This window comes from Ischnura elegans, chromosome 3 (assembly GCF_921293095.1).
Source record: "Ischnura elegans chromosome 3, ioIscEleg1.1, whole genome shotgun sequence".
NCBI lineage: Eukaryota > Metazoa > Arthropoda > Insecta > Odonata > Coenagrionidae > Ischnura > Ischnura elegans.
Genome location: NC_060248.1, coordinates 137,759,442 through 137,777,478, shown reverse-complemented (window position 1 = coordinate 137,777,478; position 18,037 = coordinate 137,759,442). Strand labels below are relative to the sequence as shown.

At 38.8% G+C, this 18,037-nt stretch overlaps 1 long non-coding RNA gene across 1 annotated transcript; it reads left to right on the top strand.

Moving 5' to 3' along the window:
• The first annotated feature begins 7,208 nt into the window (after positions 1–7,208).
• On the top strand, positions 7,209–8,115 carry LOC124155149. The gene is made up of 2 exons (XR_006864163.1): positions 7,209–7,575; positions 8,007–8,115. It is a non-coding gene; the product is annotated as an uncharacterized LOC124155149 (long non-coding RNA).
• Positions 8,116–18,037: the final 9,922 nt, after the last annotated feature.

The window sequence follows — 18,037 nt, the reverse complement described above, 5'->3', positions numbered from 1 at the left end:
GCTAAAAACTTGAACCATTTCCCGGAGTTTCCATTACATCCTGACAATACACACACGAAAGGCATTTATAACAAAAATATCTCACAAACACGTTTCTGAAGCCCAGTGAATGAAATTAAAGAATAAGGGAAACTTCACCATAACCAGACACTCTATTTTTCACAAACTTAACCACAAAAATCCCTGAAATGTGGTGAGACGTGACGTAAACGATGCGATCTCCAACGGCTTCTCCCAGCTTGTGAAGGCATGTGATCTTTCTAGGAGGATATGGCACGATGGCACCACCCGCGAAAGAAAATAGTCAATAAAGAAACAAAGGTAATAGGAAATAAAGAAACAAAACCTTTTAAGTAACTTCCTAAGAGCGATTTTTGTATCTTGATGGTCCACCCTCGTATTCAGGTACGAAAACTTCCTGTGCCGTCTGGGTACGTATTCTAAATTATAAACCAAAGCGTCCATCGAAGCATGCCCATCAAAAAGCGTGGTGTGCATTCACGGAATGGCGGCCGACCGCATGGAACTGCGTTCTTCCGAACAAATTTAATTATAACATTTAAGCAGAGCTATACGGACTGTTATGCGAATACAAAGGTGGGAACCTGGTTAGATAAGATTAACGAAGTCATATTTTCGCCCGAGTATGTCCTTCTAACTTCAAAGCGTGACCACGAGGAAATCCATAGAATGAAGAAATCGGCCATTTTCCGTTACTTAAATACATTTACATATAAATGTGCACTAACAAAATTATAATTAGGTACTCACCACAACGCTCGCTTGGTTTCCACTCGTAACGGCTGGGAACTGCATCTGCCCGCAATAATGCACGTGGCGTCTTGCATTTATAATCTCTATCAACGAAATGGTCGCTACAGAGCCTCATATTTTTAATGTCTTTCTCCAGCAAATCTTCCCGGAGAGCAAACTTCAGCCACTCAACCGCCCTCAAAAAAAAGCATGCCGTGAGAGTGTGCATAAGGAAACAATAAATTCATTGATACCTCCAACTTCAAGGATTTCACTTACCTGTTACGATCTTTTTGAAAATAAAATAAGGATACCGGTTCATCTATCCGGCACCCAAAAAAATTATTGCACCAAAAAGCAGCGCAATACACACCACGCTTCCTCTTCGTTCCCGAGCAAGTTTTCGCCATCATGGCCGCCTAACACACAAGTCGCGTTCATAGAGTTTACATTACCAAGGAGGCCCCACTAGGTGGCGGTAGCAGTCAAAATTTGAACACGGGTCCCGCGCATTAATTCAAACTCCAACTTTTGCCACTTGTGGCGCGACCGACACTACCATCCCCTTCATTTGGCTTGTTGTCAGTGGCGGCTTATGAGTGATCGGCTGTTATCATCCTCTGTGAGCCGAGAATTTCACCGATTTTGGTGTTTTTTTAGTATTTCTCCACCAGTAAGATATTTACGAAATATCATGGGTAAATCTCGGTGTTTTGTGCCCGGATGCAGCTCCGGCTACGATTGGGAGCTGAGGGAAAATAAGCGGTTGGGGATACAGGACCATAGCAAGAATTTTTATCATACAGACTGTCCCAAGGGTCGTGAGTCATTTTTGACCTGTAATTTTAGTAGCTTTGCATGGAGCAATATTCATGAAAATTGTCACACTTATGGGGAAAGGTCCTAAGTTTTGTTGAGTGTAAGCAAAATTTTACAATTTTGACCTTTTGACCTCACAAAGTAGGTCCAAACCAAAAATTTGAATTTGCCTCTTGGGGTTTCAATGTTAAAAAAATCGAGATAGACAAAAGTGTGAATTTCATTGACCAATATGTCAATTCTTAGGGTTTCGGACACAAGAAACCCGAAAATAACACTTTTATTTACGAATATTCAACCGTTGACCCAGTAAGGTCACCGTCAAGGTCATAAGGGTGGCAAAAGGAATAGCATACCAACAAAGGTGTCGATCCATGGGTTTTGTAGGGTGCCCAAGTCATTGGTATTGTCCAAATACCCGTATTATTCACTAATTGACCTCCGAGGGTCCCCACGGGGGTCAAAGGTCATAGAGTTAAAAGTCGGGCAATCATAAAAACCAAGGGGTCAAACCATAGGTTTTGAAGGGTGCCAAAGTCGGTTAGGCTGTTCGTAGATCCGTATTGTTGATTTTTTGACCTCCGAAGGTCACAATTGGGGTCAAAGGTCATAGAGTCAAACGTCGAGCCATCATGACAACCAAGGTGTCAAACCATAGGTTTTGAAGGGTGCCAAAGTCGGTTAGGCTGTTCGTACATCCGTATTGTTGATATTTTGACCTTCGAAGGTCATAATGGGGGTCAAGGGTCATAGAGTTAAATCGGCCCACCATGACAGCAAAAGAGTGTAACAATGTGTTTTAAAGGGTGCCCAAGTCAGTTTTGCTGTTTTTAAATCCATATTGTCGACTTTTTATTACCAGCGAGGGTCACAATGGGGTCAGAGGTCATAGAGGTATGTTTTGAATTAATAGGAATACTAATGTCCCCAACCAAAGGTTGTTTTGTTGTTTGTTCACAACCGGGGCTCGCTACATCAGCGCCGCTATTTGATGCGATCGGTGGGAATCACAGTAACCAAGGGAGTGGAGAATCCTGTGTAGTGTATTTATGGTCGCGTTATTCACACACGTCGTCCACACACGTTGGCGTGCTAGGTGAAAGTGAACGAAGCCGAATTGCCTTGGAGGCAGCACTGTCGAGAAAGAGACATCTACCGGCATACGAAAAAATGTCGAAGCTGCGCTTCCTCCCCTCCTTCTTCCATGGTTTGACGTTGGCCGTATTCGTCACAGTGGCGCTGGTGTCAGGTATGCCCAAGGAAGGGCCATGGGTATGCCAAAAAGGTTATCCCTCCCTCCGAGTCGTTCCGAATGGAGGGAGAGATAACCTCACAGGCCTACGTCACAGAAAATGGCGGCGGGCGCCAAACATATTCAAAATGAAACGCTGTACAAGTATGAAGCCGTAAAAGATAGAAAGGAATGATCAAAAACCGTGGGACGAACCTCAGAGGGGGAGAGTACGCTTTGGCTACTGCGCATGTAGTCGAGATGGTGTCACGTTATCGTGGGAAGGAAGCTCAGAGGGATGGGGAGAGTGCGCTTTGGCCACTGCGCATGTAGTCAAGTGTCACGTGACCTTGAAACGTTAGATACGGTTGGATAGGAAGCAGAAATATCGCCATAAGATACGAATACATACGAATTTCCGAGAAGGTGAGTAGTTTTTAAAGTAAAACCGTGATCTTACAGTGAATGATAATTATTTCCTTTCTCGATGTTTCTCATTTGTTATACTGAATATATCTGGGGCGTTTAGATTCTTTTCTCCCCTAAAATTTCTAAAATACCGTAGAGTCAGCATGGTAATGTTTTGCTATGCATGGAGCTGTAAACAATGTTTCGCGAAAGGAAGTGGAATTCCTTTTCATTGATAATTTTTTAGATTGATTCTTCATAGTGTTCATATAATTTCCGTATCCTTCTAGCCTCAATGGTATTCCTTTTATAATGGAATTTGTGTGTAGTGTGTTTGGAATGTTTGACGCGCCTTGACATGGGGATATTTTAACCTTTTATTATTCCTTTAAAATATGGGCTTTTACTTCAACGTTTACAGCCCAATGTTCCCATTTGGGAACAGATTTATAAAAATTCAAGAAAATTATATTTCGTATCTGTGATTAATTTTATAGCTTTTGATATGTAAATAAAGTATGGAAGTATTTTTTAAAGTGAGTCGCATTACTTGTAAATACATTTGTTGTTAATTATACATTTTTAAAGTTGGTCATTTTCATTACCTCTGTAGTGAGTGTGCAGTTTATCCAATATTTTTCTCTACACTCACTCTCAAGTAACAAATACTCATTTATTCAAAAGATCAATATGCATTACATTGTTAAACTTCCTCCCCGGGCCCAAGGATATCATTCCCCAAGAACTGTATGAGGGGGTATACAAGGTGCCCTGCTCCTGCGGAAAATCCTACATAGGGGAAACTTGCCGCTCCATGCATGTGAGGATTAAAGAACATCAAAGGGCGACCAATAACAAGCAGTTTCAGCTCTCTGCCATCGCCGAACATGCATGGTCGGAACCTGGCCACGACATAAAATTTGAGGAGAAGAAACTTTTAGTTAAGGAGTGCCGATACTTCCCTACACAAATCAGGGAAGAGATAGATATTCAAAAAACACCTTTGAATTTCAATAGAGAAGATGGATACTTCCTTCACAGCGCCTGGAAAAGAGTCATCAAAGAGAGAGCCAATCAGAGAGAAGCACCCAGTCAGACAGCCAATCACAGTGCAGCTCCCATCCAGCCTACAGTATATAAGCGAGGCAGAAACCAACAGCCGACACCTTCGACCTGAAGACGCTGGAAGGACAGCCAGCGAAACTGTTTTCAATCAACCAACAACCTGACGCGGAAGAAAACCCTGGAGAAATGCAGAGATAAGTGATTCTGGTTGGAGGAAGGAAGTAGAATGGTGTGACAAGTTGCTGCAAAATAGAAATCATCCTTGTTGGTATACATTCATTTACTAAGGGAAAATATTTGAAAATTTTATCGATGTCATGCCTTTCCAAACTTAGTCAGAAAAAAAATTTGTATTCTCGGATTTATATTTGTTGTAGATATCTCTGAATCAAGTGGACCTCTCTCTCTCACTTTCTCTCTCCCTCTCTTCCTCCCTCCTTCTCTCATAGACCTGTGTCCTTAAATTCAGCTAGAATTTATGAAAAAAATCAGACATATCCCAGATAACACGGCATTTGTATTACATCTGTATTACATCAATAATACACAAAAAATACGTGCCCAAATACATATGTATAAGTTGGAATACGATCGTATTACATCGGTATATTTCACGTAGAAGTGGTTCAAAAGTCCCTATGGATGTATGTATTCGTGCGTATTACAAATTGGAAATCTGAATACCCATACATGAATTATACATATGTATACAATGGAATACAATCGTATTACGTCTGTATATTTCACGTAAAAGTGGCTCAAAAGTCCCTCAGGATGTATGTATACATGCGTATTACAAATTGGAAATCTGAATATCCTTACATGTAACATACATATGTATCTGCAGGCCCTCGTACACGAATTATACATATTGATTTTCTGACCCACATCCACTTAATATCAATATGGATCAAACGGATGAATAAATATAAGGAAACCAGAACATACAGATAATAAAACATTTATTCAAAGAGAAAAATAAAATAATACACACAAATAACAAGTGTGGCCATGAATATTGCTAACAAGCATTAAGGGCCAGCAAACAGTAGGTGAAACTTAGTTAAAACAAATGGCACAAAGATAAATCAAGTACAAACAATGGTTTGAGTTGGAAAATAGAAAAAAATGTTAGAACGGAACAAGCGTTGTAACCCATTGCACAAGAAGAAACCTGAATTAAGGAAACCAACTCTGCACAATTAGCCACTTTCTGAAAGGTGAAAAAGAAGAAGTCAAGTTTAAAAGTCATGCAAAAATATATCTTTTTGTAAGACCTGAATAGGAGCTCAAGGCCTTTCAATTTTATTTTTTTTCAATTCATATAGGCAGTCAGTATTCTGTGAAGTCTGTAATTTTAGTACTAATTCTGTATTCTGAATGCAAATGAAAGTTTGGCTTCTCTGCTAGATTCCAGACATAAGTTTTAAATTTTTTCATTTACCAATTATGTCGAGGTCCCAGCTAGCACAGATTTGACCTTGCCCAGGTAAAAATATTTGGTCTGTAACTAATCTGGATCTGGTCTGTAACTGGTCTGAAAGGCTAAATTTTGTTCTGTAACTGGTCTGTAACAGAACTGGACTGGTCTGGATTTCAGAGAGGCAAAGGAAAATGGTCTGTAACTAGTCTGGAATTCTGGTCTGTAACTGTACTGTAATTATCGATGGTCTGCATCTAGTCTGGATCTATTCTGTAACTATGCTGAAATATTCTATGAGTTTCAACTGGTCTGGAACTATTCTGGAAAAGTTCCAAGTGAGTCAACTGGTCTGGATTCTAATGTGACATGAGATCTGATATTTTATTTGCTCATCTGCAATTGTTCTTAAATTTATTTGTAACAGTGAAATTATTATAATGTTTATCAGCCATTGATACTTAATGGAATTAGGAATCCTGGGCTATGGAGTGGTCAATTTTTAATGTCCATTAATTTTTTTCAAGAAGGGTTACAATTTTATATTTGTTATTTCATAGATGAATTTCACATGGGTTCAAAGGTACCCACTGCCCACAATCATGGCTTGTGGAGAGTTGCGTTATTTGGATGGCATTAGAAAGGGCTGCATCATAAATTGAGACTAATATCAGAAGTACTTCTGATATTAGTCTCAATTTATGATACAAACTTTAAGCATTTAAGTAAGCTTGGTAAGATAGTAAAAAATGAATATACGAGGTAAAAATAAATAATAAGTACTTCTAAATGATTGCACAAGCAATGAAAGTTGAAATATCAAATAGGGTTTTTCAAAGTAGTTAGCAGCCAATAAAATAATTTGCAATGGTTTATTCTAATTCCAATGTATTTACCAATTTCAGGCAAAACTTTTTGCCCGCAACTTCCACCCATGGCACTACTTTTCCTTAGACCTCCTTCACTCACCAAACATCTACACTTACATGTTACATACTATCATACCTACATCTTTAAAAAAATTGCATTGCATTTCTGCAGGGAAGGGGTGCAGTTAATGAGCTGATTTTAAGAAAAATTTAATATCTTCCAGCTAGTAGCGCTTACACACTTTATTTGGGCTATGGAAGCATAAAATAATATACTTATGTATCTATTTGCCCCCTCAAATGCTAATGGATCTCAATTCAGAACACCGTGTATAAAATGGTAATAAGGTGAACGTAATGCATCATTTCAGTAACCCATTAAAATTAAAGCATTTGTTGAAGAGGAAAATATCTGAAAAGTCCCCCAGGTACCTTCGAGAAGGTACACCTCGCACCTCTAAGAAGCAGGTGCACCTGTTCCAGAGAAATTTAGTTCTGTAAAAGAATGTAGTAACTGCGGTAAATACATATTTTGCGAATTAAAAATTTGAGTTACAATTTTTTCCCATTGTATAACGTACTGATAACGTATTAAAAATCGTATTTTGAAACTTGCGCCAAAACAACTGGCGGCCATCTTCTATACCACGTGACCTAACAGCCATTGGCACTGGAATTATGTTTACCATGAATGATGTTTACACTCGTAGATACAGTAGTTTCCGACTTTGTGAATTAATCTGTGCCTTAAGACAATATTTTACAAGCAGCTGTATGTTTAAGAACGTATGGATGAGGAAAATATAACGTTTTTCTAAGTGAAAACCTCCAAAAAGGAATCGAAAAAAGTACTGTTTCATGCCAATTGCATACTATCACAATGCAATCAACGCCGGATAAAGTTTTTATTCACCGGGTTTGCGGAAAAAGTGGATCCTTGCAGCACATAGAGATTTGAAGAAGATGCCTTGTCAGCATCAACCCATCTCTGCTGCGCTGACTATTTCAATGTAAGTACATGGAACATATTTTTACAATCGATAGTAAATCAACGAACTTAAGTATCAACAATTTTTAGGACTAATGCAATTAATGAACTACTTCTTTCCACCCAATAGTTATATAAGATTATTTATTACTTCGTTCTCACTGTGATTACAATTTAGGTTGATCTTTGGCTTAACTTGTATATTTAAAATACAATTCATTTAGATCGATTAAGTTGAAATATTTCAAGTTAGCGTTCTCGCGTTAGAAACCACTATGTTAGCAGTTTTTCATGGCATAAAAGTATAATTAGTCTCACTATAAATTCATTCGTGCATGAAGTGTTTTTCTTGAAATTGAATAACCATATTAGAGAATATGTGGAACAATTTTAAGTTACTTTAAGTACTTATTACTTAGCTGGTTATTAAATGTTACAATTCTCATTTTCCAGGATTGATGGCGATGGACACTAGACGTTTTCTCTACTACAATACATGTTAACTGTGTTACTAGTATTAGAGAATGTTTTGAGTACATCAATAAATGTTAAATTGCCTGTATGGATTTATTTTATTGCATGAAAATCATCCACCTCCATACGAATCCAAAATTTCCCGTTGCAGGGGATATGTTATTGATGGTTTGTCAAAAGTCATATGCTAACATGTTTTATCAACTTAGAACTTAGATGGGAGTTCACAGCTGAAATGCAGTTGCCATGTGTGAGTACAATGAATATCTTACGATCGGGTTGACATTTGTTAAATTCTGAATTCCATTTGCACTCATACTGGTATAATCTAGAGGTACATCAACTCTGAGCTTTTGATTGTAGTTAGAATTAAGGTGAGGTGGGGTAAGTGCGACTGCGGGGTAAGTGCGACCTCAGGGAAAAATTTTTGCTTTGCAACTGCTTTGGAACCCTTTTGAAACTGCTTTGGAACACCAAAATCTGCATTGGAACTGCTGTGAAACTCATTTTCACTCATTTGTACCAAAAATTAGAAATATGAAGACGTTTGTAACTCATTTGTGATCCCCTTTGGAACTCCTTTGTACAGAGTGTGTTCGTTTGGAACTGCTTTCTACTCATTTGGAACTACTTTTGAACGATTCGGCAGGATTTCCAGACGTCATCATTCGTATTGTAACTGCTGTGTACGGAGAAAATTCATTTGGAACTCCCTTTGAACGAGATGACAGGATTTCCGGGCGTCATCATTCGTATTGTAACTGTTGTGTACTGAGAAGATTCATGTATAACGGCTTTCCATACGTTTGTAATTCTTTGTGAACAAATCCATGCGATTTATATACGTCATCATTTGTTTTGGAACTGTCTTCTACGCGCCAACATACCATGGCCAGGTTCAGTCTGATACGTTTGGTCGAGAAAACGGAAATTCTTTAATATATGCAATAAAAATGCATTATAGTGGTTTAATAAGAAATAATCGCAAGCAGGGGCGGATCCAGGATTTCTTTCTGGGAGGGGCACAAGCAAGGGTATCCAGGATTTTGTTCAGGGGGGGGGCACAAGGATACCTTGTTATACAAAACGAACGAAATTATAATGGGACCGTATTAAAAATCTATCATATTTTTAAGGGTCTGGGGGGGGGGGCACGTGCCCCCGTGGCCCCCCCTGGATCCGCCTATGATCGCAAGTCGCAGTTAATAGAAACGGAACTCCCAAATAATCACTCGAATTAGTTTTAAAATTATTCTATTTTCCTTGTGGCTTAAATCGTATTTTTGGGTCCGATTTGAAATGCGACAAGATTATATTCACTACGTACCGAGAATTTTGGTTGCGTGTAATAAAGGTATTCAATAACAAATTCACAGCGCTCGCGTTTTTTTGCGTTTCCAAGTATATTATTATCGTAAAAATTCAATGTCTATACTTTCAAAGTATACTTCGCAATTATAAATATTGCGAATTTTACGGCATATTTGCAACCTTTTCTTTCATTGCTTTCGTTCTTTGATATTACCGGAAAAGTAGTATTTTGCATAGATTAATATACATAAAACCATAGAGTAAGTATATAATATACTTACTCTATGATAAAACATACCGATGTATTGTCTTCGCGATCCCTTGGAAATGGTTTATGTCCATATTTGGATCCGTATTTAAGGGCTGAATTTTATCGCCATGAATCCCTCCTTCGAAAATATATTTCAATGTCGAGGTTGACAAGTTCGATTACCCGGAAAGGCCTTTTTTCGCATTTCCCATTGCATTTTCAGATATTTAACATGACGGTTTTCAAGTAAAAATATCCAGAAACGAAGGCATTTCACTCAAAAATGGACACTGAATGATCCACATCAACCACGTAAGATCGGAATTAAGCTCTCGATAAGGACTTTCTTGACCACCAAAGTGAGTTACCCCTCACTCCGCAACATGAAAACATGAAGCTTGTGTTAAGCGTGTCGATCTTGAAGGTCTTTCGTTTATGACTAAAGCTTTGCAAAGCAATAATGGAGCAATGGCGGCAGTGCCGCACTTCAATTCGTAATATTCATCTTGCCTAAATATCCGAAACAGACTAAAATAAACTTCAAGAAAATTGAGTACGCCATCTTGAACTGCCACAAAGCAGGTGGCATGGTGTACAAATGAGTTCCAAATGGGTGTCCAACTGGTACAAATCAGTTTCAAAACGGATGAACGAGTGGTACAAACGAGTTCCAAATTTAAATCCAAATGAGTCCCATAGCAGTTTCCAATGGAAATCCAAGGCAGTTCAAAATATGTTTCAAATGAGTTGATGACATGGTAGGATGCTATGACGTCATGAACTGCTGTGTACCGTGTTTCAATTACACAGTAGTCAAAAGCACATACAAATCAGTGGTACAAAGCAGATAGATGACAGTTCCAAATGACTTACACAGCAGAAATTTTTCCCTGAGACCCCCCTTCAGGAAAATCGTATTTCCGTTCTCGAAGCAGGTGGCGGTCGTACAACATATTCTACACATAGTAATGAAACCAGAGCCAACGACTTTGTAATACTTATCCCTTAATTTCTCGTTCCACATGCTTAGGAAATATACCCGTCCGTTCATCTCGTAGTCTTAGTTGGTTGTGAGAAGAGGCTATACCGCAGTTTCCTCTGAATCAACGCATCGAAGGTGTTAGGTAAGAACCATATGTTGTTTTCTCTTCTTCATGGATTGGTTTTCCTTGCTTTAATTTAAATTTAGGAACTCGGGTCATTATATTAAGTTTAGATGGGGGGTCGCACTTTCCCCGTCGTAACCATCCATTCCTACCTTCCGGGGCAAGTGCGACCCCGTTGCCTGGGGTAAGTGCGACCCCCTGTCGCACTTACCCCAGGCTACGAGGTTGAAGTATGGATTGAATTTTTAGTTTCTCTCTAACAGTTCTTGCATTAAACTTTTAGATTCTGTCTGGCAGTTCTTGCGTTAAACTTTCTTAAATAAATGTTGCAAAACACCGAAGTTTATAAAACTAGGTCTTTTAATTAGTCCTCTCATTAACTCTTATTTTGAAGGTTTATCTGATAAAGATAGCTTACTTCAGTTTGTTGATTTAGTATGATAGGGCATTGGATATCATGTCTTCTGACGAGGAGGATGTGGACGACATGCTATTAATGCCTGAAACAAGATGGCATGAGTCGAAAAAGCTTAACAAATTCGGTGACTGACGTTCAAAGTGGAAATTGGGTTCTGGCTACATTCAGCAGCAAAAAGTCAGTTGCTCACTATGTAGGGAAAATTTTGGAGATTAATGAATAAGGTGATGCTGTGGTTTGCTTTTTGAGGACATTTTTTGGAACTGAATTAAGTTTCACCTGTCCACGGAATGAGGATTCCAGTGAAACACCTAGGGAAGATCTCTTCTTCTTCTTCATCCTAGCGTTTGTCCCGCGCTATTGCAGGGTCCGCTGTTCTGCAAAGTCTTCTCCACTTGGCTCGATCCAGGGCGTCTACTGGCGTGGCGTTGATGGTCTTTATGTCCGCCTTAATTTTGTCGAGCCAGCGCATCTTTGGTCGTCCTCGTGGTCGGCGTCCTTCAGTACTCAGCCACATTGCTGTTTTGGCCACGGAGCTCTCATCACTACGCACCACATACCCATACCACCGCAGTCGAGCCTCCCGCATCTTGTCTGTGATCGGTGCAACTCCCATTCTTTTCCGAATGTCTTCGTTCCTGATGTGATCCAGGCGGGAGATGCCTAGGATCCATCGCAGCATCCTCATTTCCATGACATGCATGGCCTGTTCTTGATTTGCTGTGGCTGGCCAACATTCTGCTCCATATAGGGCCATTGGGCGGACTACGGTCTTGTATACTTTGGCCCTGAATCGTTCGGGCATTCGATGGTCGCACAATACGCCAGTCACTTGGCGCCATTTCAGCCATGTTGCATTAATTAGAGCTCGTGTGTTGGCGGTTGTGTTTCCATCGTTGCTGATGATAGAGCCCAAATATTTAAACTTCTCGACCTTTTCAAGGTCCTCGCCGTCGATGCTGATCATGCCATCGGTTTGAGGTCCACACTCCATGTACTCAGTCTTCTTGGTGTTTAATCGTAACCCAAAGTTGTCGAGTCGTACCTTCCATAGTTGAGTTCGCTGCTGTAATTCGGGTCTGGTGGTGCTGGCAAGGAAGACATCATCGGCGAATAGTAGTGACCAAGCATGTGATTCTTGGAGACAGCCCGTGAGTGTGTCCATGCACAGGATGAAAAGGAGCGGAGAGAGGGCCGATCCTTGGTGGACGCCAACAGTTATTGGAAAGGCGGTGATATTCCTGATGGGCAACGGACGGAGCTGATGACGTTGGTGTAGAGAAGCTTCACCTATGACACGTAGACTTCAGGGACGTCGTGAGATCTGAGGGCATGCCAGATAAGGTCGTGTGGCACGCGATCGAAGGCCTTCTCCCGATCAAGGAAAGACACATGCACTGGCTTGTTCTTCTCTCGGTGCCTCTCCAAGAGCAGCCTAGCTGCGTGTATTGCGTCTGTTGTGCCACTCCCCTTTACAAATCCACACTGTTTGGGTGTGATGTGAACAATGTGTCTGAGCCTAGCATCAATCACTCTTTCGAATATTTTCATGGCGTGTCATAAAAGCCGGATCGGGCGGTAGTTGGAGCATTCTGCGACGTCACCTGTACCCTTCCAGATGGGCACAGACATAGGGAAGATGATGTAAAAATATTACCGAAGCCCTCTGTCGGCCGTCGAGGACAGTTAACGTTTTGCCTATCTTTCTCGGGGTAAAACTTAAAATTAACAAATAAATATTCAATGTTCAATTGGTTGAAGACCATGAGTTTTTTGCTTTTGCATTTTGCTTTTTTATATTAATAACGTAAATTACATTAGAGAAGAAATTCTTTGTTCATTACAATCTAGTTTGTATTCAGATTTGTTGTCATATGCAAGATTTATAATTTTTTTATTTATTTATTCAACTTTTATGCACACTAGATATTTTAAATGCACTTTTGAATTAATGTGTAACAGTTGAATACTGTTACTATCATTAAAAAAACACATTAAACAACAATTCCATACTGTGCCATAATTAACCAAAAAACGCGAAAAAAAATCTACTTACATTACCCAAGATAAAAGTTGATTTCTCAAGAATGGTTAAACATAATTTGGTAATTTAAAAAGTAATGTACAGCTGAATATCTGGGCAAATCGCACTTACCCCATGTACCGCGTAATGTATAAATATATTGCACATCAGCCATGGGACGCACTTGCCCCATGTACTGGGTAAGTGCGATCCCTCTACAGGATTGTAAGTAAAAATTTATAAAAATTACCACTTTACAAAGAGAGGATTTTTAATCTAATTATCATTTTCAGTGATATACATACATATTATACATTGAATCTCCTGTTTTTAGCTAGCCTAGAAAATTTTCCTAAGCTAGTTAAAGTTGATGTATGCTATTTAGGGGTCGCACTTACCCCACCTTACCTGACTTAACTTTCTTGCCCCTTACTGCTGAAGACATCCATAGAGATGTATCGTCGCTTTTCAAATTTTACAATGTATTAAATTGATTATGTAAGAATGATATTGTAACAATTGAAGATTACTGCTATCCAGTATGCCTTTATCTCTGTCATATTTGGTTGGCTGGGAAATGCCTTCAGTATGCTTCTCAGATTTATTTGTTAAGGCTGTTCCCTTTTCCTTACTAGCTGAACTGAACCAGTCAGATCAATCCCAGCAAAGAAAAACTGATTTCCATCAGATTTGACATTGACTTCCAACAGGTTTGACGCACTGATTTCCTTCTCCTTTGAATCTGTTTTGAAAATTGAAACAGCTGGAAATCAGTAGGAGGACAGTGGGAAATCAGTTGTGAAGGTCCAACATGACGGCTGTTTTCCTACTCATTTCCATGAATGTGGTTTGACTCTGGTTTCCACCGTTCAACAGATTTGAATCCGGTTTCCCCGTTTTAGCTATTTCGAATCTGTTTTCCACCGTCATACCGATCTGAATCTTGTTTGCAACTCGATTCTCACCTCCTATGACCTGCTGATGCATGAGTTATTTCCGCCAATTCCAAGTTTCGCAGAGCTGCACTCAACCAACGTTTCTAACTTCACATATTACATCTCTATCATCAATCTGGATGTAGACTCGGCAGAAAAAAAGTTTACAAAATACAGCCTAACAAAATGAACTTCATGTAAGTCTCCCACCACAATGAAATAACACAGGCTCTATTAACGTATTTATTAGGTATGCACAAACCCTATTGGAAGTACATATTCAATTGAAAATACATTGTCATCTAATTTGGTAAATTTCTGAGGCTGAATACACTTAAAATCTCAATGTCATGCATTAGAAATATTTTAGGGAAACACAGAATTTACAGATGAAATCTCATTGGAAGGAGAGTTTGACAAACTAGTAGTGCTTTTCCACACTGTTTAACAGTTCTAACAATCTTGAACACTCATCGAAAGGCACAAGGTTCGCCAAGAGTAAAAGAACAATCATTGCACCAGAACAACAACTTACATCAGATTTCACAATCTTGAATTATCGAAGAACACAAATTTTTCCGTGATTAACAGAAAAACCACAACACTAGAAAATATTTCAGATGCCTTTATGAAAGAAAGACTCCTTTACATGCCTTATGAAAATATTTCTGATTCAGCATTAAGGCAACCATATCTGTATGTTTCACTACAGAAACTTGCCATACTGTTTATACATAAACACGGTCGTTTCACTTAGCACAAACAAACCTGCAAGATACACAATACTCTGAAAATCCTGGTAGGTTCTCGTCGGCGACGTAACGCACGTACATATTATACATATTGCATACAATAATATTAGCAATCGCTCAAAAACTGTAGACACAAGATAAATTATTCAAAGAAAACACAAAAGATCCAAATCACATCAAGAATTTTACTGTCGCTTAAAACCTGAAGAGATGCACGAATGGCTTAATTCAACGCTGCGGGAATTTAGCACTGGTTAAATTATACTGATATGATTATTTTTTTCTCCACACCCTATAACTTTAGCACAAAACAGACAACCACAAGCACGTAAACATTCAAAACGAAATCTGGTATCGGCGTTGCTACTTTGGTTTGCTATCTTTCGTAGTTAGGTGGCAGCACTATACCGGCTATATTTTTTTAAATGCGAAGTGAGGTTTTTACGTGCTTTCAATCCCAAGTCCCCAAGTTACTTTTCAATTATTTGTACAAAATTTATTTGTAATGTACCGTTTGGTATATCGGTGGTAGTGAGTTCCAACAGGTGAAATGATGTGCTATACGAAGTGCGGATGATGTACATTAAATATTTTTCATCACCCGTGCATTTTTGCAAGACGGCAAAGTAAATGTTTCCTCCTTTACGTCATTATTTTATTTCTGACCATGATTTTGAATTAAATATACTCATTGACACCACGGAAAAAGTAATTTTCCAATCAACGCAGTAGTAAATCCTGTGTGAGATGGGTTTCTACAAGACACTCATATCAGGAGAATTTCAAATTCATTCTAGAATTCAACTCTGTTGGAAAGTACTTGTGGAAAACACTTTCAAGCCAATAAATTAGGAAAAGAGTTTCAAATGGCATTCAATTCAGTGTCAATACAGTCCATGTGGAAGACAGCTGGAAACCAGTTACAATGGAAATGAGATTCAAATCACTTCCTTCCATTTCCTGTCCGCTGGAAACCAGTGGAAATCAGTGTCAAGACAGAGTCAAATCAGATTTTAACGATTCAGATCAGATTCAAATGAGGTTCAAAACGGTTGGAAATCAGTTTTTCTTTCCTGGGATGAGATTGACTGATCTTTTAGTCCCAACTCATTTCCAACAGTTTTGAACCTCATTTGAATCTGATCTGAATCCTTAAAATCTGATTTGACTCTGTCTTGACACTGATTTCCACTGGTCTAACTTTTTACCCAGGAAAGAAAAACTCATTTCCAACAGTTTTGAACCTCATTTGAATCTGATCTGAATCCTTAAAATCTGATTTGACTCTGTCTTGACACTGATTTCCACTGGTTTCCAGCGGACAGGAAATGGAAGGAAGTGATTTGAACCTCATTTCAATTGTAACTGGTTTCCAGCCGTCTTCCACATGGACTGTATTGACACTGAATTGAATGTCATTTGAAACTCTTTTCCTTATTTATTGGCTTGAAAGTGTTTTCCACGAGTGCTTTCCAACAGAGTTGAATTGTAGAATGAATTTGAAATTCTATTGAAATGAGTGTCTTACAAAAACCTATCTCACACAGGCTTTACGACTGCGTTGATTGGAAAATTACTTATTCTGAGGTGTCAATGAGTATACAAATGTAAGTTCAAAATCATGGTCAGAAATAAAATAATGACGTAGAGGACATATGTATACCTTGCCGTCTTGCAAAAATTTACGGGTGATGAAAAAAATTTACTGTACATCATCCACATTTTGTATTGTGCATCATTTCACCTGCTGGAACTCACCGGGCATGCAATTTAAGTGGCTAATACGGCTTAAGCACGTTTAAACCTCACTTTGCGACTTCGCCTTTAAAAAAAATATAACGGGCATAGTGCTGCCACCTAACTACAAAAGATAGAAAACCAAAGTAGCAACGCCGATTCCGTTCTGAATGTTTACGAATGGTTTACGTGCTTGTGGTTCTGTTTTGTGCTTAAGTATTAGGGCACGGAGAAAAAATAATCATATCAGTATTATTTAACCAGTGCTAAATTCCCGCAGCGTTGAATTAAGCCATTCGTGCGTCTCTTTGGTCTTCAAGCGACAGTGGAAGCCTGATGTGATTTCGATCTTTTGTGTTTTCATTGAATAATTTATCTTGTGTCAACAGATTTTGAGCGATTACTAATATTTTTGTATGCAATATGTATAATATGTACTTGCGTTACGTCGCCGAAGAGAACCTACCAGGATTTTCAGAGTATTGTGTATATTGCTGGTTTGTTTGTGCTAAGTGAAACGACCGTGTTCATGTTTTTAAACATTAATGGCAAGTTTCTGTAGTGTAACATACAGATATCGTTGGCTTAATGCTGAACCAGCATTATTTTCATAAGTCACGTAAAGAAGTCTTTCTTTCATAAAGGCATCTGAAATATTTTCTAGTGTTGTGATTCTTCTGTTAATCACGGAAAAATTTGTGCTCTTCGATAATTCAAGATTGTGGAATCTGATGTAAGTTGTTGTTGTTCTGGTGCAGTGACTGTTCTGTTACTCTTGGCAAAACTTTTGCCTTTCGATGACTTTTCAAGAACTGATAAACAATTACAAAAAGCACAACTAGTTTGTCTAACTCTCCTTCTAATGAGATTTCATCTGTAAATTCTGTGTTTTCCTAAATTATTTCTAACGCATAAAATTGAGATTTTAAGTGTATTCTGCCTCAGAAGTTTACCAAATTAGATGACTATGTATTTTCAATTGAATATGTACTTCCAATATGGTTTGTGCATACTAAATAAATACGTTAATAGAGACTGTGTTATTTTGTTGTGGTGGGAGACTTACATGAAGTTCATTTTGTTAGGCTGTATTTTGTAAACTTTTTTCAGCTGAGTCTACATCCAGATTGACGATAGAGATTTAGTATGTGAAGTTAGAAACCTATGTTAAGTGCAGCTCTGCGAAACTTGGAATTGGCGGAAATAATTATTTCCGCCTCGGGTATCAGCAGTTAACTCATGTATCCGAAGTTAACTTATGCATCAGCAGGTCATAAGGAGGTGAGAATCGAGTCGCAAACAAGATTCAGATAGGTATGAAGGTGGAAAACAGATTCGAAATAGCTTAAACGGGGAAACGGGATTCAAATCTGTTGAACAGTGGAAACCAGAGTTAAACCATGCATTCATGGAAATGAGTGGGAAAACAGCCGCCATGTTGGACCTTCACAACTGATTTCCCACTGTCTTCCTATTGA